The sequence below is a fragment of the Ranitomeya variabilis genome, chromosome 5, assembly GCF_051348905.1.
Source record: "Ranitomeya variabilis isolate aRanVar5 chromosome 5, aRanVar5.hap1, whole genome shotgun sequence".
NCBI lineage: Eukaryota > Metazoa > Chordata > Amphibia > Anura > Dendrobatidae > Ranitomeya > Ranitomeya variabilis.
Genome location: NC_135236.1, coordinates 456,099,226 through 456,124,483, shown reverse-complemented (window position 1 = coordinate 456,124,483; position 25,258 = coordinate 456,099,226). Strand labels below are relative to the sequence as shown.

General features: G+C 45.3%; 1 protein-coding gene across 1 annotated transcript in view; it reads right to left on the bottom strand.

Annotated features, from left to right (window-relative positions):
* The window catches only part of DCN (decorin), a 178,851-nt gene that overhangs the window by 128,830 nt on the left and 24,763 nt on the right, over nt 1-25,258 (bottom strand). The gene's annotated exons all lie outside the window — the stretch shown is intronic.

The following is a 25,258-nucleotide window of genomic DNA, read 5'->3' as shown; positions in this document are numbered from 1 at the left end:
TAGCGTTTTTGAACTTTAGCACTGCTTTAAACCAAAACCAATGCATTCACTGGGAAATGTCATTTTAACATTTTACAACCTTATCTGGCCATGTGGTGTGTGACACATCATCAGACACATCCTGTTTCATTTATGAAGGAGGGACTCTGAAAGTCACAAAGCCTATTTTAATAGGGTCATCAGGCAGCCTTTACTATTCTTAAAGGGCCAGCAGTCGGCCATCACTATTCTTAGAGAGCCATCAGCCAGCTATGCTTTGTTGTTACCATTATTAAACAGTGAATCTCCTATGCTGTTATTGCGTATGCAGTGAGTGGCAGGGCTGCCCAAAATTTAGATTCACCCCAAAACCCCTTTGACGAGACGAACAGGAGGGCCTCCAGAAAATAATGTTCCCATTATTAGGAAGTGGGCCTCCCATACCGTTTGCTTATGCAGTGAATGCAAGGACTGCCAAAAATTTGGAGACACTCCAATGTCCCTTGGAAGAGATGTACAGGAGGGCCTCATGAAAACAATGCTCCTATTATTAGGAAGTGGGTCTCCCATAGGGTTTGCATATTCAATGAATGCAAGGGCTGCCAAAAATGTGGAGTCACTCCAATGCCCCTTGGAAGAGACGTGGAGGAGAGCCTAATAAAAAAATGCTCCCATTAGAAAGGAGCGGGTCTCCTATACTTGTAATGCCCATGCACTAAGTGTACGGGAAGACAGACATTTACCCCTGAGGGGTATACATGAACATATCGTATAACCGTTTTTTTTTGCGGGAATCATAAACCTTTAAAAAAATTATGCGGGTGTTGCATCCATCACCACGGTCACCCTGGTGATATGGTGGTGAAGGATGAGGAGAAGGAGGAGGACAACAGCAAATAGCCAAAATCAGGAAGCGTATACCCATGTGTGGGTGTGAAGAGGTGAATGGGAATAGACCTCCCAAAAAAAGACACTGTATTGGTGGTTATGTTTCGCTGCTATCATTTGGTGGTGTTGAGAAGTCTTGCCCAATCCAGCCCTTGTTCATTTTTATAAGCGTCAGCCTGTCAGCATTTTCAGTTGACAGGCGTATGCTGTTATCAGTTATAATTCCACCAGCGGCACTAAAAACCCGCTCTGACAAAACGCTAGCGGCAGGACAGGCCAGGACCTCCAAGGTGTAGAGAGCCAATTCATGCCATGTGTCCAGCTTGGATACACAATAATTATAAGGCACAGATGAATCACGGAGGATGGTGGTATGGTCAGCAAGGTACTCCCTCCGCATCTTCCAAAACTTTGCACTCCTTGTGAGAATAACCCATGCTTCAGGGCCTGTGCAATGGGAGGGTCTGAGGAAACACTCCCAGAACTTTGCCAGTGTTCCCCTGCCTCTGTTGGATTGGAGTTGTGTCTCTCTCGCCTTTACTCCTTGGTTGTAAAAAGAACTGTGATCTCTGCCACCAGCGTTTTCAGATGGGAATATTTTTAATAATTCTGCAACAAGGGCCTTCAGGTACTGCCCCATTTTAGTAGACCTGTCTGCCTTAGGAATAAGAGATAAAAAGTTCTCCTTGTAGTGTAGGTCTAGAATTGTCACCAACCAGTAATGACTGTCACCCAAAATTTGGAGAACGCGAGGATCACGGGAAAAGCAGCGAAACATAAACTCAGCCATGCATGCCAGACTGCTAACAGGCAAGACTTCCATGTCCTCACCAAGAGGGCCACTGACCATGCTCTCCTCCTCCTCCATGTCCTCAGGCCATCGATGCTGAACAGACGGTATGGCAGTTGTGTAGGTAGTACCATCTATAGCGCATGAAACCAGCTAATGTTTTTCCTCCTCCTCCTCCCCTTCCTCATTGTCACCCAATCCACATTGGATTGAGATGAGACTGGGCTGTGTGTAATCACCCTATATGGTTCCTTGCTCCATCTCATTGTGCTCCGCCTGCAATGTATCCTCTTTGATTGTGAACAGAGAGTTTTTCAGAACACAGATAAGCGGGATGGTGACACTAAATATGGGGTCATCATCGCTCAACATCTTGGTGGGGTCCTCAAAGTTTTTGGAGGATGGTACACATGTCTGACATCCATGTCCACTCCTGAGGTCTTATGTGTGGAGCCTGAACTGAATACCATCGACCTTGTCTATGCTGGTAGTCAACAACTGCCCTCTTCTACTCACAAATCCCTTCCAACATCTGCAGTGTAGAGTTCGAACGAGTGGGGACATCACACACCAGTCAGTGAGCCGGAAGCTGCAATTGCTGCTGAGGCACGGCAAGGGCGGCAGAAGCTGTAGCTGACTTTCAAAAATGGGCACAAAGGCGGCGTACTTTAACAAGCAGATCTGGCAGCTCTGGATAGGTTTTGAGAAACCACTGAACCACAAAGTTAAGCACATGGGTCAGGCATGGTACGTGTGTGAGCTCGCCTCACCTCAGAGCCGCCACCAGGTTCCGGCTATTGTCACACACGACCATGCCTGGCTGTAGGTTCAGCGGTGTCAGACACAGATCTGTTGTGAATTCTGCTCTTGGGCTCCCTCCGGTGGTTGTTGGTGGTAGTGCAGTTGTCTTGGGGTTGTAATCCGGGCAGGTGTTTCTGCTGATTGCAGCTCTATTAGGTATTTAGGTGTGCAGGATCCATGAGTCCATGCCAGTTGTCCATTGTACTTGGAGGGATTGCATCTCTCTCTGGCTCCTCGTGCCCTGCTGTCAATTCAGCTAAGATAAGTGTCTGTTTTTTTGTCTCTGTGCACACATGCAGTGTGCTTTGCAATTCAGTGCAATTCATTGTGTTTTTGTCCAGCTTAGACTTTGTTTGGATTTTTCAGTCATGCTGGATTCTCAGGAGATGCAGATATACTTTCTATGTCTTTAGTTAGATGTAGAATATTTGTATTATCTGCTGTGGATATTTTTAGGATTTTAATACTGACCGCTTAGAATTCTGTCCTATCCTTTTCTATTTAGCTAGAAGTGCCTCTTTTGCTAAATCCTGTTTTTCTGCCTGCATGTGTTTTTCCTCTTATACTCACAGTCAATATTTGTGGGGGGCTGCCTATTCTTTGGGGTTCTGCTCTGAGGCAAGATAGAATTCCCATTTCCATCTATAGGGGTATTTAGTCCTCCGGCTGTGTCGAGGTGTCTAGGACGTGTTAGGTACATCCCACGGCTACTTCTAGTTGCGGTGTTAGTTTAGGGTTTGCGGTCAGTACAGGTACCACCTACTCCTGAGAAAGTCTCTCATGCGGCTCCAAGGTCACCGGATCATAACACAGATCTGCCTTCCCTTTCAGAGCTGTCATAACTAGTGTTGAGCATTCCGATGCTGCAAGTATCGGGTATCGGCCGATACTTGCTGTATCGGAATTTCCGATACCGAGATCCGATATTTTTGTGATATCGGGTATCGGTATCGAAACAACATTAATGTAAAAATGTGTAAAAGAAAGAATTAAAATAAAAAATATCGCTATACTCACCTGTCCGACGCAGCCTGGACCTCAGCGAAGGAACCGGCAGCGTTGTTTGTTTAAAATTCGCGCTTTTACTTGGTTACGTGAATTCCCGGCTTGTGATTGGTCAGGGCGGCCATGTTGCCGGGACGCGGACCAATCACAGCAAGCCGTGACGAAATTACGTCACGGCTTGCTGTGATTGGTCCGCGTCCCGGCAACATGGCCGCCATTAACCAATCACAAGCCGTGACGTCACGGGAGGCTGGACTTGCGCACTTTTTAAAAAACGCGCATGTCCAGCCTCCAGTGACGTCCCGGCTTATGATTGGTCACGGCGCCATGTTGCCGGGACGCGGACCAATCACAGTAAGCCGTGACGAAATTACGTCACGGCTTGCTGTGATTGGTCCGCGTCCCGGCAACATGGACGCCATTAACCAATCACAAGCCGTGACGTCACGGGAGGCTGGACACGCGCGTTTTTTAAAAAGTGCGCAAGTCCAGCCTCCCGTGACGTCACGGCTTGTGATTGGTTAATGGCGGCCATGTTGCCGGGACGCGGACCAATCACAGCAAGCCGTGACGTAATTTCGTCACGGCTTGCTGTGATTGGTCCGCGTCCCGGCAACATGGCCGCCCTGACCAATCACAAGCCGGGAATTCACGTAACCAAGTAAAAGTGCGAATTTTAAACAAACAACGCTGCCGGTTCCCTCGCTGAGGTCCCGGCTGCGTCGGACAGGTGAGTATAGCGATATTTTCTATTTTAATTCTTTCTTTTACACATTTATATGGTTCCCAGGGCCTGAAGGAGAGTTTCCTCTCCTTCAGACCCTGGGAACCATCAGGAATACCGTCCGATACTTGAGTCCCATTGACTTGTATTGGTATCGGGTATCGGTATCGGATTGGATCCGATACTTTGCCGGTATCGGCCGATACTTTCCGATACCGATACTTTCAAGTATCGGACGGTATCGCTCAACACTAGTCATAACTCTTCAGCATTATGCAGTTTGTCACCTAGGCATATTAGCTTCAGCCCAGCCTGTTACCACTTGGCATGTGCAGTGCTGCAGTGCTTCCAGCTTGTGACTGATGTGGTCATTTCGCAGAAGGAGGCTGAAGAGGAGGAGGTGCAGGAGCTATAGACTGTGGGGGCAACCCTGACTGACCTAGGGCCCGCAATCCTCGGCATTGGGAGGATGTGTTCCATCCCAAGGTCTGACTGGGTCCCGGCTTCCACTATGTTAGCCCAGTGTGCCATCAGTGGAATTTACCATCCCTGCCCACAAGCACTTGTCTACGTGTCCGTGGTTAGGTGGATATTCCTAGTAACTGCATTGTTGAGGGCATGGCTAATGTTGTGGGACACGTGCTTGTGTAATGCGGGGACAGCACAGCGGAATCATAAGTTGTGGCTGGGGACTGAGTACCGAGCGACAGCTGCCACCATCAGGTTGCAGAAAGCTTCTGTCTCCACAACCCTAAAAGGCAACATTTTGAGCGCAAGCAGTTGCAAAATGTGTGAATTTAGTACTGTGGCCTGTGGGGTCTTGGCTGCATATTTGTGCTTGCATTCCAAGAACTGGGGTATGGACAACAGAACGCTGTGCTGGGACAAGGATGTGGGAGTGCTTGCTGATGGTGCTAGTTGAGTGTGTGACAAGTGCAGCGTAGAAGGCATCTTTGCATGCACCATGGACAGGGACCATGGACAGGGGATTGGCTTGCATGCACAACAGCGGAAGAAGCAGTGGTGTCATCTACAGACACTGTTCCTAGACCCTGGGGTTCAGCCTACAAAGTCAGGTGCTTTGCTGCCATGTGCCTGATCATGCTGGTGGTGTTGAGGCTGGCAGTTTTGCTACCCCTGCTGATGCTGGCCTGGCAGGTGGTGCAAATGGCCTTTTTGGGGTTATTGGCAGAGTCTTTAAAAAACAACAGACTCAGGAAGACCAAAGAGTTGGACTGGCAACTTTTGTCTTGTGGGTGTTACGGCATACGGTTGCCCGCCTTCTGTCTGTGGCCACCACACTGCTTCTTCCTTCCTGTTGGGGTGCTACACCAGAAATGTCAGAATTTTGAGCACACATTTATGTGATCTGTGTGACAGACAAACCACAGTTTGAAATAGCTGGTTTGTAGGAAACTGTTTTGAACAGTGAACTGGTGTCAATCACTTCACTAACACACTGCAACAAAATTTAAAGGGAGGCAAGAAATGTCAGAATTTTGATCGCATATTTATGTGATCTGTGTGATGCAGCCTTATTTTTGTGGACAACTCCATACTGCCATATCTCTCTCCTGATGAACCCAGACATGTGGGGGAAACGCGTCGAGAGCGTTTTTGAAAGTTTTTTCATCTACTAATTGGTGTCCTAGCCACGGTATCTGGATTGGTCATCTATCTTGGGATTATGAACACAGCAGATGAGTACATTATCAATTGAATGTGAAGCTTTAATTATGACTTCAGGTTACCCTGCTGTGTATAGTCATTTTCTCTCTGTTTTTCAGTCAGACGTGGTGGCACTATAATATATTTATGGCAAATATATCTTTTATACCATATTGTTATCAGTCAGCTTTATAGTGGGATTAGGTGCATATTCAGAATTGTTTTTATTTTATCCTTAATAGTGTGGTGGATACACCTTATGTATATATAGAGTCCCTATCCTCTGCCTTACAGCACATTGGAGGGGGAGGGCCTGAGATGTTATGTAGATTGTTCGCATAATACTACTACAAGTTAATATCAGCCATCTGGCCTTCTGTTTCTGCCCTATTATCTTATAAGGAAAAGGTAGGAGATTAGGGGCAGCCGTCGCACGAGCGGGGGCGCCATTCTTGTTACCTCTTAGGGTGTCAACCTCCGCACCTAGGCAGAGTGATTTTAGGGTGTATTTTTTGCAGTTGAAGGGATAGTTCACATATATCTATACACCCTTCTAGCAAAGAGTAGGTGTCACGTATGTTGACCACTGCTAATGTGTGACATTTTTTATGATGTGCACTACCTAAGTATATATTGATAATCTGTGGGGGTTTTTTACACTCCCCCCTTTCTTGAGCTGACTTTTTTGTTATAGGGTTTGTTTCTTATATGTGGGGTTTTTTGTATGTAAAATTCAACAATAAAATATCAAAGTTTTATATGGGGGGTCTTTTTTGTTAAACGATTATTTTCCCTTTAATATATATTTCTACAGTTAGCCGTGATCTGTGTGATGGACAAACCACAGTTTGAATTAGCTGGCCTGTAGGTAACTATTTTGAACAGCAAACTGGTGTCAATCACTTCACTAACATCCTGCAAAAAAATGTAAATGGAGGCCACGTTTATGTGATACATGTGATAGACAAGCCACAGTTTGAAACAGCTGGATTTTTAGCGCTATAATATTGAAAGGATCTGCCTGTAATCTGCAGTGCCAACAAGCAAATGGAGCAGAAAAAGATGCTCTCTGGATTGCTTATTAAGCAGATAATTAATGATTAAGACCCAAAAAAAAATTATTCCTGGCCCCTGATACCTGGGGCTTTGTCTACAAATATCTGTAATAGCAGCAGCAGCAGCAGAAGACAGAACTGGAATGGACCCTCTTGCTATATGCACTGCAGTATGCCACATACACCCCCTGCCTGCCTAGCACTGATATCTACGCAGCTTTATTAGTCCTCAGAAGGACTGTTAGTTTAAATTGATATGTGTAAACTATATGGTATAACCACACTAAGTAACAACCAAGAAAATATCTCCCTAGCTCAGCAGCAACTCTCCCTACACTGCCTGATTCCGGAGTAGACTGTGACGAGCATGGCGGCGCTAGGTCTGATATAGACCTGATGACGCTGTGCATCAGCCAATTACTACAGTGCCACAACCAACATGGCTGCGGCATTACAGTGTGTGGCAGACAATTACTGCATGTTCATTGGGGCTAAGGTGTGGACCCATCTGATGCTGCAGAATGGGTAAGGAATTCAGGGCTAGGGAGGTGTTATGGCTGGACCTGGTGGTTAGGTGCACCGGGAATGACCTGATAGTCAAAACTGCAAAATAGAGCGAGCTCTGGGAAGTGGGAGCTCTGCTGACCGCAGCCCTAATCTATTATCACACACACTAGAATTAGCCGTGGATTGTACCTGACTCTGCCTAGACGACTCTTCACAGCCTGAGAGGTAACTACCCCTAAAGAGAAATATAGCCTCACCTTGCCTCAGAGAAATTCCCCAAAGGAAAAGAGCAGCCCCCCACATATATTGACTGTGAGTTAAGAGGAAGGCACAAACATAGGAATGAGACAGGTTTCAGCAAAGGAGGCCCGACTTACTAAATAGACAGAAGATAGATAAAGGGATCTTTGCGGTCAGCACAAAAAACTACAAAAAGCCATGCAGAGTGAGCAAGAAACCCCCCGCGCCGACTCACGGCGCGGTAGGTGCCACTCTGCAACCCAGAGCTTCCAGCTAGCGAGACAATATCATGATAGCCAGCTGGACAAAACTTAGCAGGTACTCAGAAATATATTCAGCACACAAATGAACAACAAATGAGCTTAACAGGGACTTAGCTTCTGCTGAAGTAGACAGGTCATCAGGAGATCCAAGTGAGATCTGAACCAGTACAGATACATTGACAACTGGCATCAGGTAACGATCTGAGCAGAGTTAAATAGAGGAACCAGCCCAGTCTTAAACGATGCAGCTGAGGAAGCCACCTCCAGAGCAGCAGCTCCACTTTCAGCCACCAGAGGGAACCCACGGACAGAACTCACAGAAATACCATTCCTGACCACAGGAGGGAGTTCGAGAACAGAGTTCACAACAGGGAGGACTTCTGAACTATGGAACACTTGATTCCGGGTCCATAAAGGGATTTATGCACTATCTGTACCTATTACCCTGTCCTGATATATTTTTACTCAGTATGCACTATGCACTTTACTGATATTTGCATGTGGTATCATTAGGGGCTCACATTGCTTTTCTGTGCTATTTTTGTTTCCCTTGCTGAAAAAGTTAAAACTTATTGATTTTTTATTTAAATCTTAGTACTATTTTTTGTATGTGATTTATTGTGTAATAAAATGTATACTCTTTTTAATGAATCTGGACTTGAACTCCACTTTTCTTGGGTTTGTTAGGTCATGTTCATTGGCTCTCTAAAGAGCCAATCATGAAGGGCCGGGACCCGAGCTCCCGCCGTGCAACCCCGGGAAATACTCAGTGAGCTTAGAGCATCTCGTGCAGTGAGATGCTCGGGTGAGTACTGAGTAGTGGCGAGTATGCTCACTCATCACTAGTAAACAACCTAGTAAAAGGGGATGTGTTTGCGCTTAGAATTATACAATCATATTTAAACTCAACTTAAATAGTGGACAGTAAACTGCAGATATTATTTAAAGAGGTATGGATTAATCCTGTATAAAAGTTTGGATTTTCATAACATTTAATTAATTGGATTTTACAGCAAAACCATAGTCCATAAACAGCTTAAAACACAGAAAAGTGATCTCATTATTGAATTGGTCTGGCAGGCTTCAAAGATGCCTACAACAATATTAAAGGAGCTGTAGGAAATTCTAGCAAGTACTGGTTTGGTACTGCATGTGACAACAATCTCCTTTATTCATGATATGTCTAGCCTGTGGGGTTACAAAGAAAAACTTCCAACCTCAGCTATGGTTTGCAAAAACCTACATCATGTCTGCCAAAAGCATGTGGGATATATGCTATGGCTTGATGAAACTAATGTTGGATTTTCTAGTCATAATTCCAAAAGGTATATTTGGCTCAGAGCCAATATTGTGCATCACAAAAAAACATACACACATTGATGCATGGTGGAGGCAACATTTTTCTTTGGAGTTATATTTCAGCAGCTGCTAATGGGGCTTTAGTCAAGGAGTGAGGAACTGTGAACAGTTCAAAATATCAGCCAATTTTGCATCAAAATATTCAAGCCTCTACTAAAAAACTAAAGATGATGAGGAATTTCACCTTTCACCATGACAAGGACTTCAGGCATACCTCCAAATCAACAAAAGAATTTCATCACCAGAAGAAGATCAAAGTTTTTGAATGATTTAACCAGAGCCAAAACCAGAATCCAATTAGAAATCTGTTGGGTTTCCCTGAAGAAGGCAGTACTCATGAGTAGAGATGGGTGGACCTCTGGATGTTGTGGACCGTCAGGTTAGGCCAAACAGTTACAAAAAATTTGGGTTTGGGTACCAGGACAGTACGTGAACCGGAACCCAAACCCCATTCACTTGAATGGAGGGCACGAACATCCAGTGTTTGTCATGCTGTCATGTGCATGACAGCACGGCAAACACTGCTTCTGATCGGCGGAAAAATCATTACCGCTGGTCAGAGAGCCACAGTTCCCATGCTGTCAAATGACAGCATGAGCTCACAGATGTTATCGGAAGTGTAAAGTTTACCTCCAGTCACTGGGGTCAGCTGATGGAACTACTGCTCCCATCAACCTACGCCTGCTGCTGCTAATAATAATGAGATCAGGCGGCAGCTGGTGGGAGTGTTCCTGCGCAGTAAATACATCATTTAAAAAATAAAATGGCATGAGTTCCCCTGTATTTTTGATAACCAGCCAGGCCAAACTCACAGCTGGGGGCTGCAACCCTCAGCTGTCAGCTTCAGCAAGGCTGGTCATCAAGAACATTCAACATTCATTAAAGTAACCTGCAGGAGAGTAAGTAAATTTTTTAATCTATCCTAACTGAAGCATAAACAAACAAAGTGAAGGTCACATTTTCAAATGTTTGATAAATGCATGGTGTCATTGACTCTACTTGATATTGAGCAGCACAGAGGTTATTGTGCAGGAAGGGGGAGAGCTGTGATCGTCAATGGTGCATACAATGTTATCTACATACATATAGGTGTCACCTTGAGGGTATGTGCACACGTCAGGATTTCTTGCAGAAATTTCCTGAAGAAAACCGGAAATTTTCTGCAAGAAATCCGCATTTTTTTTGCGTTTTTTTCCTGTTTTTTTTAGCATTTTGCAAGCGAAATTAGCTTGCAGAATGCTAAAGTTTTCCAAGCGATCTGTAGCATCGCTTGGAAAACTGACTGACAGGTTGGTCACACTTGTCAAACATAATGTTTGACAAGTGTGACCAACTTTTTACTATAGATGCAGCCTATGCAGCATCAATAGTAAAAGATAGAATATTTAAAAATAATAAAAAAAATTGTTATACTCACCTACAGACAGCCGATCTCCTCAGCGGCGTCCGTTCCTATAGATGGTGTGCGTGTGCAGGACCTTCGATGACGTCGCGGTCACGTGAGCGGTCACATGAGCGGCCACGCGACCAATCACAAGACCGCGACGTCATCGCAGGTCCTTCACATACACCATCTATAGGAACGGAAGCGGCAGCATGCACCGCTGAGAGGCGGGAAGACTCCGGGGGCCATCGAAGGTGAGTATATCACTATTTTTTATTGTAATTCTTTTTTTTTTACCAATTATATGGTGCCCAGTCCGTGGAGGAGAGTCTCCTCTCCTCCACATAATCTGCTTACTTCCCGCATGGTGGGCACAGCCCCGTGCGGGAAGTAAGCAGATCAATGCATTCCTAGGTGTGCGGAATCCCCGCAATTCCGCAAATTTAATGAACATGTTGCTTTTTTTTCCGCGATGCGATTTTTTCGCGGAAAAAAAAGCAACATTTGCACAAGAAATGCGGAATACACTGTAAATAATAGGAGGCATATGTAAGCTTTTTTTCACTTTTTTCGCGTTTTTATCACGTTTTTATAGCGAAAAAACGCGAAAAAAACACGAAAAACACTGAACGTGTGCACATGGCCTTACTGTGATCCCACTGAAAGTGATTTTTAGAGAACAAGAAAGAAGCATCAGCAAATAATTACTGTACTTCTGTGACCAGAGTGAAAATTGTTAGATTGTTTCAATACAGATAGTAAATCAAAAAGCATTTTCTAAAGAATTTTTGGTTAACAATACAACTTGATATGAACAAATGGACATGTTCTCATTAGGATTTGTTTATGGGTAATGGTTTAATTTAGTAAATAAGATAACAGCATATGCTGTACAGGCAAAAAATACTGTGAAAATGTCTAAACATAATATTATAAGCAGAAACTTCATCACTACATCTGTTTAGTACATTCTACGGCTCATTATTGCAATGTTTAGTGGAATGGTATAAAGGCATAGACACTGTATTCTGTGTTGTTATTTTTTAATAGTCTACTATTGTATAACAACTGGATTTACCTAGAAAAAAATACACATTTTTAAAGTAATTTTCTTTCTGAACTCAACTTTCCTTGCCCCTGTCCAGTAAATTTTTCACATCAGCTTTTTGGACTCAAAGTGAATAGAGTGGGAGTTGACCATTTTGACTCTTGTATGGAGAGTGTTTCCAAATTAGGCTTAAAAATGGTATTTGAATCCAGGAGTTCTGGGGAACAGATTTCTCATTTTCACACTGAATGCCAAAAGAACTTCAGACAGTTTAAATTAAAGTTCTCAGCTGGACAGTTTTATGAAAAACTGATACGTTACACAGATGAAGTAATGGAAATGAAACATCTAAAGGCAAAAGTTTAGCAGCTAACCCCTACTGAGCTATCATTATATATACAGTATTTTATGTTATAGTCGGTATAGTTTACAGAAGAAATGAAAAAAAAAAATATTAAAAAAGAAAGGAGCAAATTGTATGCTGTTAAAGTACATACATACTCTTCACATTAATTTATGAAAGTAGCTAAGTCCAAGGTATTTGATAATTTAATGCTGGCCAAAACTAACTGCAAAGTATTCGGGTGTGGTATTGTGGAATATACAGATTCTAGATCTATTGTTCTGAGCTTTTTTAATGTATTATTACTATGAACATTTGTGCCTATTATTAGAATTTTCTATGTAATTAACCTTGCTTTCATCTACTGTAGACACAAATAGAAATGTTAAGAATTAGTGATGAGCGAATATACTCGTTACTCGAGATTTCTCGAGCATGCTCGGGGGTCCTCGAGCATTTTTTAGTGCTCGGAGTTTTAGTTTTTCTTGCCGCAGCTGAATGATTTACATCTGATAGCCAGCATAAGTACATGTGGGGGTTGCCTGGTTGCTAGGGAATCCCCACATGTACTTAAGCTGGCTATCAGATGTAAATCATTCAGCTGCGGCAAGAAAAACTAAACTCCGAGCACTTAAAAAATACTCGAGGACCCCCGAGCATGCTCGAGAAATCTCGAGTAACGAGTATATTCGCTCATCACTATTAAGAATCTAAGGTCAGCAATGAGTGAATACCCAAAGAAAAACTAGAATATCTATTAAAAATGGAGTCAATCCCTTTATGTAAATAAAAATATCAAATGAGCGTTACAAATAAATTAACACATGATAAAATACGCATAAAATATACAAAGAGATGTGGAACAAGAACTATGTTTGACATCTCTCCATAGAAAAACCTTGGACTCACAAATCCTTGAACATGATAGACAAGATTTAAACATACCTCATTATAAATCATACAATATAAACCTGCTATAGCAAATAAAATAAATAAATATTGCACAAACCCCTGGTCCCAGACAATGTTAATCGGTACCAAAATAAGCGCTAACATGTTTAACAATAGAGAGATAGGGATAATTCCTAAACCATACAAACAGTATATCATTCTAAAATATACAGTACTGTGCAAAAGTTTTAGACTGGTGTATAAAAATGGTGCAAACTATGAAAGGTTTAAATATATATGTTAGGGCTAGCGGAATGCACTGATTAAATATAGATGTTTTTATTGTTGCGTTTGCAGCCCGGGGTCCACCGTGCAGGAGGAACCTGCTGCTAGCAAATGACGGCACTATATGGCGGTTTAAGCGAACTCTGTTACTTCACAGAGTCGCACGGAAACAAGACGCTGTGCCCTGTTAACCCCACAGGAGTTCACAGCTAACTGCCGAGCTGAAGGCAGTCTGTGGTCACGCAAACATACAATCTCCTCACCGGAGGAGCCGGTATTCTAGGGGCTTATTTCATCCGGGGCCATAATCCAAGCACACAATCTCCTCACCAGAGGTGCCGGCATTCTAGGGGCTTATTTCAGCCGAGTCCCTGAACACACATAAATGTGACCACACTGGCGCATGCACATAACAGATTTGATACTAGCGCATGGCCGTGCGGCCGTGCGAGCCTAATATAGCTGCAGCAAGTAAAAGACCTTCCTAGTAGGACCAATGAGAGACTGCCATACCTGAGCATGTGACCCTAGATCTCCACTGAGAGATCTTGCCCTGGGCATGCTTAGTGTGTGCAGAGCAGGACTTAGTCCTAGCACCTACAGGACCTTCCTGAAAGGACCAATGGACTTAGCTGCAGTATCTGACCATGTGACCCTCAATCCCCACTGAGAGATCTTACTCAGGGCATGCTCAGAACGAGAAAAGCAGGACTTAGTCCCAGAAGCGTCTGCTCGCTACTGCCCAGCACTGACTTCAATGGCAGAAGCAGGAAAAGCAGCAGTAACTCTTTGTACAGAGTGGGACTGAGCAAGATGCTGGGACCGACGTCTCCGCTGAGCAGGCTCCACTGTGGAAGGAGAAGAATTTGAGACTGCAGCGGAGATGGCCCGAGATTCCTCCTGTGCAGAGGCGGGAACTCGACCCCTAACATTACCCCCCCTCCTAGGGCCCCCCCTCCTTGGGCCTCGCTACGCTCAAAGGCGGCAATGAGCTGCGGAGCCCGAATGTGCTCAACAGGCTCCCAGGACCTGTCCTCTGGACCATAACCCCTCCAATCCACCAAATAAATTTTTTTGCCACATACCACCTTGCACCCCAAGATAGCATTCACCTCGTAATCATCCGAAGATGAACCCGATGTCCTGGCAGATGACTCAGAAAACTGGGACATGTATACGGGCTTTAAGAGGGACACATGAAAGGTGTCAGTGATACCCAGGCGTGGAGGAAGGGCCAGACTGTAGACCACAGGGTTAACCTGTTCGAGGACGTTGAAGGGACCCAAGTAGCGAGGTGCAAACTTAGTGGACTCAACTCGCAGCCTGATGTTACGGGCAGAGAGCCACACTAAGTCGCCAGGAGCAAAGATCGGAGCGGGGCGCCGATGTGTATCGGCGGAGGACCTCATTCTCTCCTTGAAGGCTCGGATGGCATCCTGAGTGCGGTCCCAAATGTCCCTTGCCTCCACAGCCCAGTCTGCCACCCTGGAGTCGGCAGAAGACACGGGCATAGGCACAGGAACCCGCGGATGCTGACCGTAATTAAGAAGGAATGGAGTCTGACCATTGGAGTCGGCTACAGCGTTGTTAAGCGCAAACTCCACCCAAGGTAGCAGTCATCCTGCCTAGCAGAAACAGAATGTCGCAGATATGTGACCAGAGTCTGGTTGGCCCTCTCTACCAACCCATTCGTCTCGTGATGATATGCTGAAGAGAGATTCAACTCAATGCTGAGTAGATGACAAAGCTCTCTCCAGAACCGAGATGCAAACTGGGGACCCCGGTCACTGACAATTTTGTCCGGCATACCGTGTAGGTGAAAGACATGTTTAATAAACAACACTGCCAGAGCCCATGCAGAAGGTAGCTGTGGAAGCGGCACCAAATGCACCATTTTGGAAAAATGGTCGGTGATCACCCAAATAATGGTGCAGCCACGGGACTTGGGTAAGCCCACCACAAAGTCCATCCCGACCATCTCCCAGGGCCTGTCTGCCACCGGCATGGGATAAAGTAAGCCAGCTGGCCGTTGTCGAGGAGACTTATTTTTGGCAAAGGAGACACACGCCCGAATATAGTCTCCGACATCACGGGCCATATGCGGCCACCAGTACGTCCTAGCCAGAAGCTCAGATGTCCTTTTGGTCCCAAAGTGTCCACCCACCCTGGACGAGTGAGCCCAAGAGATAACCTCTGGTCGCAAATTTGCTGGCACAAAAGTCTTACCCGGGGGCACAGACTCTAGCAAAACCGGAGCCACGGTCCTCAGACTCTCAGATGGGACAATAAGCTGAGGTTCCTCTTCCTCCTCCTCCGCTGATGACACTACGGAGCGGGAGAGAGCATCGGCACGAATGTTCTTCTCCCTGGAGAGAAAATGGAGGGTGAAATGGAACCGGGAGAAGAACAGGGACCATCTGGCCTGGCGAGAATTTAGCCGCTGGGCAGTCTGAATATAGACCAAGTTCTTGTGGTCAGTGAAAACTTGGAAGGGAAAACGAGCCCCCTCCAAGAGATGTCTCCACTCCGAGAAGGCCAACTTCATAGCTAGCAACTCCCTGTCCCCGATGGAATAATTCCTCTCTGCCAGTATGAAGGTCTTAGAGAAAAAGAAGCAGGGATGCTTCCGACCTTGAGCATCCTTTTGGAATAGGACTACTCCAGCACCGACAGACGAGGCATCCACCTCCATTATGAAAGGTTTATCTACATCGGGGCAATGTAGAATGGGAGCACTAGCAAAGTGGGACTTAATAGAGAGGAAGGCCTTGGAGACCTCTTCTGACCACAACTTGGGATTTGCTCCCTTTTCGGTGAGGGCAACCAAAGGAGCTACCAAAGTTGAGAAGTGGGGAATGACCTGGCGATAGTAATTAATGAACCCCATAAAGCGCTGCACCGCTTTGAGAGAATGGGGTTCTTGCGAGTCCATCACAGCCTGTAGCTTGGCAGGATCCATAGCCAATACTTGGGCTGAGATGATATAGCCCAGGAAAGGCAAAGACTCCTGCTCAAACACACACTTCTCCAACTTGGCATAGAGGGAATTTGCCCGTAGGAGGTTGAAGACTTTGCACACATCTCTCCGGTGGGAGTCAATATCTGGAGAGTAGATGAGAATATCATCCAGGTAGACTACAACCAAGGTGGAGAGCATATCCCGGAAGATATCGTTTACAAAGTCTTGGAAAACGGCGGGGGCATTACAAAGCCCAAAGGGCATCACCAAATATTCATAGTGCCCATCCCTGGTGTTAAAAGCCGTCTTCCATTCGTCCCCCTCACGGATGCGAATCAGGTTGTAAGCACCCCGCCGATCTAATTTAGTAAACACTCTTGCTCCCTGAAGCCTGTCAAAAAGCTCAGATATCAGGGGCAGAGGGTACTTGTTCTTAGCGGTGATGGCGTTAAGACCCCTGTAATCTATGCATGGACGTAATTCTCTGTTCTTCTTCTGAACGAAAAAGAAACCAGCCCCTGCAGGTTACACAGACTTCCTAATGAATCCCCTTGCCAGATTCTCCTGGATGTACTGAGACATTGCCTCCGTCTCTGGGAGAGACAATGGGTAGACTCGACCCCGGGGAGGCTCAGCACCAGGCAAGAGGTCAATAGGACATTCATAGGGGTGGTGAGGCGGAAGAGTCTCCGCAGCCTTTTTGGAGAACATGTCCGCATAGGGCCAATATTGCTTGGGGAGAGAGGAGAGATCTGCGGGTACCTCTGTAGTAGCAACCTGAACGCATTCCCTCTGACATCTACCCCCACAAGATTCACTCCATCCCAAAATCCTGCCTGTGGACCACTCAATATGAGGAGAGTGGTACCGTAGCCAAGGTATCCCTAAGAGGACCTCATCAATTCCCTCAGGAATGACGAGCAGAGATATTATCTCCTGATGAGATGGCGACATGGATAGAGTAAATGGGATGGTCTGGTGTGTAATCTGTGAGGGCAGTGTCGACCCATTCACCACTCGTACGGTCACTGGTTGGGCGAGCATCACCAGAGGTATTGTGTGTCGTTGGGCGAAGGCAGAAGACATAAAATTGCCCTCCGCCTCGGAATCCATGCAAAGCTCTACCGAATGAGTGGATGGGCCAATGGTAATTGTTCCCTTAAAGGACAATTTGGAGGCAAACGTCGCCGTGTCTAGTGAACCTCCACCTACTACCACTAGACGCTGACGTTTCCCCAACCGCTGAGGACATCTGGTGGCAAGATGTCCTGACTGCCGGAAAACATGACAGACCCTAAGTGCACGAGCGGTCCGGGACTTAGGTCCCGCTCGTAGCACCTCCATGGCCTCATGTGACTCGGGTGCCTGGACCGGAGATTCCAAAGGTTTGGCGGAGGTGGGACCCAGCCGAAACCTCTGCCTACACTGGGCTCGCTCTAACCTCCGCTCGTTAAAACGGAGGTCAATACGAGTAGATACAGCTATTAACTCCTCCAGTGTGGCGGGAATCTCCCTAGTGGCCAGAGCGTCCTTAACATGGTCAGCCAGCCCCCTCCAAAATATAGGGATGAGGGCTTTATCCGACCACTCCAGCTCAGATGCTAAGGTGCGGAAGTGGACGGCAAAATGGCTGACCAAGGACGAGCCCTGAGTCAATGTCAACAGTTGGAGCGCCGTATCATGGGTGACGAGGTCCTAAAAATACCTGTTTCAGAGTGCTCAGAAACAGCGGAGCACTCTGCACCACATGATCGCCACGCTCTCACAGCGGCATAGCCCACTCCAACGCCCTGTCCGACAGGAGAGACATAATGAATCCCACCTTTGCCCCCTCTGTAAGGAAATGTGCAGCCAGGAGCTCGAGGTGTATAGAGCACTGGCTCACGAAACCCTTTTCATGATTTGCCATCACCAGAGAAGTTTTCTGGCAGCGGGAGGTGAGACAGGGTCGGAACAGGAGTGGCAGTGGACAAAGCTGCTGCAGCCACGCTAGCAGCCTGAACAGCTACTGCGGTAACATCCACAGCTGAGGTTGTGCACTCGAGAGCCACCAACCTACCCTCCAGCTGCTGGATGTACTGAAAAGATTGCTGTTTGTCCGCCATTGCTAGCCAGACCCTGGCGCTAGTATTATGGTAGGGCTAGCGGAACGCACTGATTAAATATAGATGTTTTTATTGGTACGTTCGCAGCCCGGGGTCCACCGTGCAGGAGGAACCTGCTGCTAGCAAATGACGGCACTATATGGCGGTTTAAGCGAACTCTGTTACTTCACAGAGTCGCACGGAAACAAGACGCTGTGCCCTGTTAACCCCACAGGAGTTCACAGCTAACTGCCGAGCTGAAGGCAGTCTGTGGTCATGCAAACATACAATCTCCTCACCGGAGGAGCCGGTATTCTAGGGGCTTATTTTAGCCGGGGCCCTAAATCCAAGCACACAATCTCCTCGCCGGAGGTGCCGGCATTCTAAGGGCTTATTTCAGCCGAGTTCCTGAACACACATAAATGTGACCACACTGGCGCATGCACATAACAGATTTGATAATAGCGCATGGCCGTGCGGCAGCAAGTAAAAGACCTTCCTAGAAGGACCAATGAGAGACTGCCATACCTGAGCATGTGACCCTAGATCTCCACTGAGAGATCTTGCCCTGGGCATGCTCAGTGTGTGCAGAGCAGGACTTAGTCCTAGCACCTACAGGACCTTCCTGAAAGGACCAATGGACTTAGCTGCAGTATCTGACCATGTGACCCTCGATCCCCACTGAGAGATCTTACTCAGGGCATGCTCAGAACGAGAAAAGCAGGACTTAGTCCCAGAAGCGTCTGCTCGCCGCTGCCCAGCACTGACTTCAATGGCAGAAGCAGGAAAAGCAGCAGTAACTCTTTGTACAGAGTGGGACTGAGCAAGACGCTGGGACAGATGTCTCCACTGAGTAGGCTCCACTGCGGCAGGAGAAGAATGGGAGACCGCAGCGGAGATGGCCCGATTCCCCCTGTGCAGAGGCGGGAACTCGGCCCCTAACAATATATATAATGTTATTAGTTCAATTTTATAAATTAACAAATACAAATTGAGTGAAAGAAAGATAAAATTAAACCATATCAATATTTGGTGTTTCCAGCCTTTGCCTTTAAATCAGCATCAAAGCATCAATTTTAAGTACACTTGCACAGAGTGTTTGAAGGATGTCAACAAGGTTGTTCCAAATATCTTGGAGAACCACAGATCTTTTATGGATGCTGGCTCGTGCAAATACTTCTGTTTCTCCATGTAATCCCAGAAAGTCTCAATGAGGTTGGCATCAAAGCTCTGTGGGGGCTAAATAGCTTCAGACCCCCTTATTCATCTTCATTTTGCTTCAGATTGTCACTAGTTACATTGGTTGTATGTTTGGGATTGTTTTCTTGTTATAGAATATATTTGGAACAATCAGACGTGATGGTATTATACTATGAACAAGTATCTGCCTGTATTTCTCTGTATTGAGGACACGATTAATCTTGACCAATTTCCTAACTCTATCTGTTGAAATGCAGTCCCAAACTTACAGGGAGGCTCTACTAGTCTACCATGTTGAAGGAAGAAGCTATTTGACTGCAATTCTTCCATGAAGACCATAGATGATTGGATTGCCCTGAACACAATCTATGTGCAGCTGCGTCACAATTTTGGAGGGAACTAAGTATGATGTAGCTTTCTTTTTCAGTACTAAGTTTCCTTAGCCAATCACTGCATCTTCTGTCCTCAACGTTAGCCTTTTCTTGGTATACTCAGTGCTAAGAAACACAGGCAGATACTTATCCATCAAGCAATACCATCAGGAAAGCATCTAATTAAGGATGAGGTCACAAAAGCGAGAAATACGGATGATTGCTATGCGATAAAACATAGCATAGCACTTGGACTGCTGTTAATCTATGGGGCAGCTCCCATCACGTTTTTTTCTCGGCCGTTTTATACATGTGAGTGAAATCACAGCATGCTGCGATTGTCACCAATATACTTCGTCAGTGATTCCGAAACGCGTAGGATTGTGGTCCTTCGGGCGCTCCATAGCCAATCACGTGAGGCATCACGTGACCGTGACGTCACGCAAGGTCCTGCAGCTCTCTGCACCTTGCTGGATGTTCGCCGGCTTTTGACCGGCAACACCGACATGCGGTAACTTGTTACTAACTAACAGGGGCGTCTGTCACCGTCCGGGACGGCGCTCCACCATTAAGGATATAATTTTTGCTTGGTGAAACTGTGTGGACAGAACGCTACAGTACACTAATCTGGTGTGCACAAACAAGTGCACATCGCAAGGTCCTTCTTCACTTGGAACCACCATCCCTGCGCTATCATTCTGATACACATGTAAATGAATGTACAATTTAGGTGGTATCGCATATATTGTGCTAATCCGTATATTCCACTTATTTGTATATGTATTTTCTGGGAACTTTTTCCTATTATCTAGTCTTTTTGCGAAAAATATAATCTTTTTATACATTTAATTTAAAATTGGACAAAAAGGGTGATAGTGTCCTTTTATTTGCAGAATAGACTTGAGACAAAGTGCAGCGCCCCGGGCTAGATTCTATATTACATCTATTAGATGCGCCTTTCCTGGTGCTTTGTCCAGTTCTTCCCACTTGCCCTGTAGTGGTGGCAAGTGAGGCTCATATTTGTGGGGTTGATGTCACTTTTGTATTGTCCAGTGAAATCAATCATACGGCTTAGTAATGGAGAGGCGTCTATAAGACACATATCCATTACCAATCCTACAGTTGTATGCTAAATAAAGACACAGCAAGAATAAAGTCCTCTATTTGAAATAAGAAGACTAAACACAGTTTTCCATTTTTATTTAAATGCCTAATTCCAGCGAAGCCCTGGATCTCCTGTAATGAAAGTAAAATAAAAAACAACAATATACCATACCTGTCTGTCGTTCTGTCCCATGCCGCAATCCATGTCTGGGGGATAAACAATTTTCAACCTGGACAGTGCCAAGATGTGACCATCCAGGCTAAAAACCACTGGTGAATGAGGTGCTTCGAGTGCAGCCTCAGAGACCGGTGGTGACATCATTGGGATTACGTCCAGTCACTGAGGCTCCATTCTCTGTTGAGAGTTTTTTTTCACGGTGCTAGCGGGGTTCTCGCCAAGATCACCGCAGTTCAGCTCGGCTGGGAACGGAGCCTCAGTGACTGGATGTAACCTCAATTATGTCACCACCGGTATCTGAGGCTGCTTTCACAGCAGCCCATTCACCAGTGGTTTTCAGCCTGGACGGTCGCCTCTTGGCACTATCGAGGTTAAAAACTGTTTAACCCACAGACATGGATTATGGCGTGGGACAGAACGACGGAGAGCTATGGTACATTGTTGTTTTTTTATTTTACTTTTATTACAGGAGATCGAGAGCTTCGCTGAAAATAGTTTAAATAAAAATGGAAAACTGTGTTTAGTCTTATTTCATATAAAGGACTTTATTCTTGCTGTGTCTTTATTTTTCGATACAACGGTGTGATTAGTAATGGATAGGTGTCTTATAGAGGCCTCTCCATTACTAAGCAATGGGCTTGATGTCACCGGGCGATGCAAAGGTGACATCAACTCCACAAATATGAACCCCACTAGCCACCACTACAGAGCAAGTGGGAAGAGTCGGGCGAAACTCCAGAATTGGCGCATCTAATAGATGTGCCTTTTCTGGGCAGCTGCGGGCTGCTATTTTTAGGTTGGGGGGCAATACCCATGGCCCCTTACTAGCCTGAGAAAACCAGCACCCAGCTGTCAGCTTTAGCAAGGTTGGTTGTCAAAAATGGGGGGGACCCCACGCCGTTTTTTAAAATTATTTATTTAAGTAATTTAAAAACAACATGGGGACCCCTCTATTCTTGATAACTAGCCTTGCAGACGCTGACAGCTGAGGGTTGCAGCCCCCAGCTGTGAGTTTTGTCTCGCTGGTTAGCAAAAATACAGGGGAACCCACGTTGTTTTTAAAAATTATTTATTTACAGCGCAGGAGAGGCTAATGAATACTCGCATCCGCCGCTTCTGCCCTCCCTGTTATTAGCAGCAGCAAGTGTCAGCTGACGGGAGGTAAAGTTTATACCTCAGATCACAGCTGAGCGCTCCGGCTGTCTTTTGACTGCATGGGAACCGCGGCTCTCTGACTGCGCTGCCATGCACATGACAGCGCGACAAACACCCTGTGTTCGGGCAGCCGAACCTAAACAGCAAAACGGACTTCCTGGTGAAGTCCATGTTCGATGTCCGTGCCCGAACAGTAGGTGTTTGGTACGGATGCCAAACTTTACTGTTCGGGTTCGCCTATCTCTAATTATATTCACTGAAAATTAATTAGCTGCAAATCAATTTTTCTTGTCTTAACTGTGAGATTTGGTGAATTCAAATCTCATTAAATATTGTTCTCTCTGATATCTGTGTAATATGGTGCCATACATACAGTCATGGCCGAAAGTGTTGGCACCCTTGAAATTGTTCCAGAAAATGAAATATTTCTCCAAGAAATGTATTGCAATTACACAAGGTTTGTGTTGCTTTTTGTTTGTGTACTGGAAGAACACAAAATAAAAACAAAGGAAATAAAGGCAAATTGGACAAAATGTCACACAAAACCTCAAAAATGGGCCAGACAAAATATTTGGCACCCCCAACTTAATATTTGGTTGCATACCTTTTGGAATAAATAACTGCATTCAATCGCTTTCTTTAACCATCAATAATCTTTAACCTCTCAATTGGAATTTTTGATCACTTTTCTTTTGCAAACTGATCCAGGTCTCTCATATTTGTAGAGTGCCTTCTCCCATCAGCAATTTTAAGATCTCTCCACAGGTGTTCAATGTGATTTAGATCTGAACTTGTTGCTGGCCACTTCAGAAATCTCCAGCACTTTGTTTCCATCTATTTATGGGTGCTTTTTCAAGTATGTTTGAGGTCATTGTCCCGCTGGAAGACCCATGACCTAGGATGTAAACTTAGCTTTCTGACACTGGCCACTATATGGTGACCCAAAATCCTTTGGTAATCTTTAGATTAGATTTGATAATGCCTTGCGCACAATCAAGGTACCCAGTTCCCAAGACAGCAAAATAACCCCATAACATCTTTCACCTGCCACCATATTTGACTGTAGGTATTGTGTTCTTTTCTTTGTAGGCCTCATTCCATTATCAATAAACATTAGAATGATGTGCTTTGCCAAAAAGCACTATCTTGGTCTCATCTGCCCACAAGACACTTTCCCAGAAGGATTTTGGCTTACTCACTTAGATTTTGGCAAAGTGCAGCATAGCTTTTTTATGCCTCTGTGTCACTAGTGGGGTTCTCATGGGTCTCCTGCCATAGCATTTAATTTCATTCAAATGTTGATGGATAGTTTGCGCTGACACTGATGCACCCTGAGCCTGCAGGAAAGCTTGAACTTCTTTGGTGCTTGATTGGGGTTGCTTATCCACCATCCGGACTATCCTGCTTTGTAACCTTTCATCATTTTTTCTCTGCCGTCTATGTCTAGGGAGATTAGCTACAGGGCCATGGGTTGTAAACTACTTGATTAGGTTGTGCACCATGGACAAAGGAACATGAAGATCTCTTGAGATGGACTTGTAACCTTGAGATTTTGGTTCTCAAGACCTCAGACAGTTCTCTTCTCATCTTTCTGTTCTCCATGCTTAGAGTGGCACACACACACACAGTGCAAAGATTGAGTAAACCTTTCCCTCTTTTATTTGGTTGCAGGTATGATTTTTATATTGCCTACACCTGTTAACTTGCTACAGGAGTTTGAATAAACATCACATGCTAGAAACAAAGTTGTTTACTTGCAATTTTCAAAAGGTGACATTTTTGTCCAGTCCATTTCTTTTCTTTGTGCCTTGTGTTGTTCCAATACAGACAAAGGAAATAAACATGTGTCTAGCAAAACATGTGTATTTGCAATAATTTTCTGGGATAAAGACTTCCTTTTCTAGAATAATTTCAAAGGTGCCAACAATTTCAGCCTTGACTGTAGGCAGTATCTAAAATTATAATGGTGGTAAAAGCACCAAAACCACATTTTAGATAATGTGTAAAGTACTAAGTGTCTAACTCACTATTGAATTTTTTTTTTTATGAGGTTTTAGCTTTTATTTACTGTTTTTTTGTTTGTGCCATAATCATCTTTTCATTTGCACCATTTTTAAAGTCAATTTTTTATGTAGTCATCTGTTTTTCTAAGTTTGCTATTGTTAGCCCTCCCCGTCAATAATATCAGAATTACAGGGGGGGTCTCATGGCCTCACAGGCCCTGAGGAAAAAGTATGGATTAATTTAATATTGTGGTTGGTCATTTGTGGTATTTGAGGTAAGCTTTGGCGTTATCTCGCCAGAAGCAGTTTAATCTGGTTTTAGTTGAATATTGGCGCTCAAACAAGAGCTTCCTATTGGTCAAAACGGGCTTTGGCGTTTTTTTCAGAGATATAAAAAGCCCTGGAATTTGAATTTCACCTCAGACGTCGGTGAATTTGAAGAAACTGAAGATACAGCATGGAAGACCTTTTACAACAACTTCTGTCAAGAGCCGGTAAAGAAGACGGCTTAGAATGGCTGAAAAGCTGTTTAGCCTCAAACCCGTTACCTGCACCTCAGAGCGTCAGCGCAATTATCCCGTCACCGAGCCCTCAGCCGCCGGTCCTTGAATCGAGCGCGGCGGTAACTCCAGCTAGACGCTCCAGAAGGAAGACGCCACAGAGGTGCTTATCGCTGCCCCTTCCGTCTTTATGTCACAGTGGCTGCGCACCGGATGTACGTAAAAGGTCACGCCGCCCGGCCACCAGCAAATCCCGGAGTCCGGTGCGAGACTCGCAGCGCCAGCATAAGGCGGCGCCATCACAGCAAGGCCCCAGGAGGTCTCCGCCCCGAAAAAGCGCTGCAGCGGCATCATCTCGCCGGATGTCAGCGGCGCTGACAGCCCCTGCTCCCCTCATGAAGCAGGCTACAACAGCATGCAACATTCAACCCGAAGACTCAGAGGAAGAACATGTTTATACAGCTCCAGAAGAAT